We start from the raw sequence: 3,948 nt of genomic DNA, 5'->3' as shown, positions 1-3,948 counted from the left end.
TTAATTGTCTGTATTTTTTTTTTTTTTTTTTTTTGAACTGTGTTTAAATCTACTTGGCTTTTTACTTGGCTCTTTACTGGTCCTTTGATTTGCAAAGCATTTAAATCTTTCTTTTCTAAAGGATATCTTCCCAACTTTGTTAAGGCTTCGGCTATTGCTCTTATCCCCAAACATGCTCATGCCTCTAACATTTTGAATTTCAGACCCATTGCTCTTTGCAATGTTTTTTACAAGATCATTTCTAAAATTATGGCTTTGAGGATGAAGGATATCATGCCTCTTATTATTGGTGAAAATCAAGTTAGTTTTATCAAAAATCGTATTGGGACATATAATACTCTTCTTGCTGCTGAGATTCTCTTGGACTTCAAAAAATCTGCTAAAATGAAACTTCTATGTGCCAAACTGGATATACGTAAAGCTTTTGATTCAATATCTCGTGACTTCATCCTTGCCAGAATGAAACAGAAAGGTTTTCCTTCTACTTTTATTAATTGGATAAAAGCTTGCATTTCTGACGTTCCTTTTTCTATTTGTATTGATGGAGCTCTTGAAGGTTTTTTCAATTCCTCTTCGGGTATTAGGCAAGGGTGCCCGCTGAGCCCTTATTTATTTTGTATTGCTATGGATGCTTTCTCTTGCATGATTGATAATCCTTCCTCGTCTGATAGATTCATTGGCATTCAAAGAAAGGATTTGGTTATCTCTCATTTACTCTATGCAGATGATCTTCTTATTTTTGGGGAAGCATCCTTTCATAATTGTAAGGTTCTTACAGATATTCTGGAGGCTTTTGCTAATTTATCGGGGCTAGTGGTAAACCATGAAAAAAGCAAGCTTATCATCTCTAAGCATATCCCCAATCCTTTGGATTTTTTTGAAGCTCTTAGCATTTCGTCGCATGGGGATAAAATGACATATCTTGGTATTCCCATTTCTGTTAAAAAATTATGTAAAGCTGATCTGCAACCTCTTCTGAATACTATTTCTAATCATCTTGCTGGTTGGAAAGCAAGACTGCTGTCGTTTGCGGGTAGACTCCAATTTATTAAATACACGATTTGCAATACCATTACCTACTGGATTAGGGGAACTATGCTGTCTAAAACTTGCATCAAGAGTCTTAGTAGGATGTGCTCTAGGTTTCTTTTCTTTGGGGATATGGAAGCCAGAAAACTTTTTCTGATAGCATGGAAAAAAACGTGCAGACCCAAGTTTTTGGGCGGGCTGGGCATACCGGACTTAGCTAGTTTACAATTTGCTAACTGTTGCTCTCTGGTTTTGAGATTTTATAATTCTAATTCCATGTTATTTAAGTTTTTAAATGTCAAATATGGTACCCCCTGGACACTGGTTTTGAGCAAAGCCTCTTGTCTTTGGAGTGATATGGGTAAGATGGCTTTATAGATCAAGCCTAACATTCGGTTTGATCTTAATTTGAAAAGTAGTATTTCTTTTCTTTGGGATCCCTGGTTTATTGGGAACAATATTATGGCTGAATTTGCGGAACATAATTTAGACAATCATTTCCCTTATCATGCCAAGATTTCCGACTATTTGAGGGGTGATGTCTGGACGTTGCCCGTGGTACTTCCTGATTCTATCATTTCTTCTCTTCATCAAGTTCATTTTAATCATGGCTCTAAAGACACCTTATTATGGAAGGGTAGAGATATAACTGGTTTTTCTTCCTTTATCAATTTTTATCATAGAGATGTGATTAAGGTGGATTGGTTTAAGCTGGTTTGGCATAAGCATTTTGCTTTGAGATATTCTACTTATTTGTGGTTAGCTCTTAACAATGGGCTTAAAACAGCTGAGGAGCTCATTAAAAGGAATATTGTGGTTAACTCTACTTGTTCTCTTTTTGCTCATTATGAAACCATTGGAAATCTTCTTTTTGAATGCGTTTATGCTTTCACGGAGCTGCAGTCCCTCATTCCTATGGTGGGAAAATTTCTGTTAAGACCAAGGCTAAACCAAGTTTTACAATTTTTGGGTGAGCAGAATTATTTGTTAAAAAATCAAAAAGAATTTCATTTGCTCACTGTGAGCTGTGCATCTTACTATATTTGGAGAGAAAGGAATCAAAGGAGGTTCAATGGGAAGTTTAGATGTTCCTCTTCTCTTTCCTTGACCATCAAAAATGCCGTTGATGCTAAAATTGCTAGCTGGAAGAATTAGGATAATCATAGAATTCCTTAGCATGATTAAAGGAATGCGGTTGAGGTGCTTTCTGCGGTATATGGTGTTTGCTGGGCCTTATTCTTGATGAACACTGGTTTACTCTCTTGGTTCTATGTTTTTTTCTCAGTTTGGCTAACTGGGCTGACAGTTGGTTTCGGGCTAGTGGAGTTTCCTGGTGCTGCGAACTCCTATCACTGGATTTTCAGGAATCTGTTTTTGTGGCGCTCCGATTTTGCACGATGGATTACTGGTTGTTTGATTTTAGTGCAAGGACGATGATGTAGAGCAGCCATGGCATTCTTCCAGTGCGGCACTTTGAGAGCGTGAGTGTAGGATGAGGGAGTGTCGTGAGAAGAAGTGGGAGTGAGTAGATTGAAGATTTTTCGGGGCTTGCTAATTCCCGATTTTAATCTAGTGATCATGGGGTGAGGTGGAAGAGCAGGAGCAATAGGCTGAGGTGAAGGATTTGTTTGAGGTAACGTATTGTAAGAGTCATCAGATGTAGGTAAGGTTGATTGACAAGGTGTAATAGGATTCTTGTAATTATGGGTGTTCTGGTTCGGGACGGCGTGAGTGGTGGGTTGGGATATAGTAGATGGGGGAATGAGAAGAGAGGGAGGTATGTTCGGTGGCTCATTTGGGGTGTTGGGATGATTGGGTTGATCTCTGGTTTTATAGGGAAATTGCCTTTCATGAAAGACAACGTGCCGAGAGGTATAAGTTTTACCTAAGGAGATGTCATAGCACTTGTAGCCTTTATGTAGAACCGAGTAGCCGATGAAAGCACAGGCGCGAGAGCGAGGAGATAATTTGTCCGGAGCGTAGGGTCTGAGCCAGGGATAGCAGAGGCAGCCGAATGTGCGAAGGTGGTTGTAAGTCGGCGGAAGGCCGTGCAGTCTTTGGTACGGTATCTGATTGGCAACGGCTTTGGAGGGTAGTTGATTAATGAGGTAATTTGCTGTAGACGTTGCGTCGGCCCAGAACTTGTGCGGGAGTCTGGACTCATGAAGCAGTGCTCTCGTGAGGTCGAGAAGATGCCGATGTTTGCGTTCGGCTATCCCGTTTTGTTCCGGCATATGGGGACAAGAAAGCTGTTGTATGATACCATTATCTTGAATAAATGATTTGAACGCCTGACTTGTAAATTTTCCACCGCCGTCGGATCTGAGAGTGCGAGGAGTGGTGTGGAATTGTGTACGAATAACGTTGCAAAGAATTTTAAATTTAGAAAGCGCTTCTTGCTTTGTGTACAGAAAATAAATCCAGGAGAACCGTGTGTAGTCGTCTACGAAGATGATGTAGTAGCGGAACCCGTCGAGAGAGGGTTGCGATACCGGACCCCAAACATCTGTGTGAATCAAATCAAAAGGAGCAGTAGAACTAGAAATGCTTTTATTAAAAACAAGTTTGTGGCTCTTGTCCTGGTTACAAGAATTACAAATAAAAGAATCAGATACAGGTGTAATATCCGAAAAATTCTTAGCCAGAATAGATAAGGTGGACTTGTTCGGGTGACCGAGACGAGAGTGCCAGTTGATCGGGGCGAGACGATGGAGGTCAAAGCGGTGTGACGATCATCCGAGGGAAGACGAATGCTGTAGAGACCGTTACGAAGCTGGCCATGAAGAAGAGGTTGTTAGTCCCGAAGATCCTTCATAGTAAATCCATTAGCATCAAAAGTAATAGAGATATTATTTTCGGAAGTAAGTTTAGATACCGAGAGGAGATTGTGGGTGAGCAGCGGAACATGAAGAAGTTTGT

Source organism: Dendrobium catenatum, unplaced genomic scaffold (assembly GCF_001605985.2).
Source record: "Dendrobium catenatum unplaced genomic scaffold, ASM160598v2 fragScaff_scaffold_231, whole genome shotgun sequence".
NCBI classification, from domain to species: Eukaryota; Viridiplantae; Streptophyta; class Magnoliopsida; order Asparagales; family Orchidaceae; genus Dendrobium; species Dendrobium catenatum.
Note: the sequence above shows the minus strand (reverse complement) of the source record.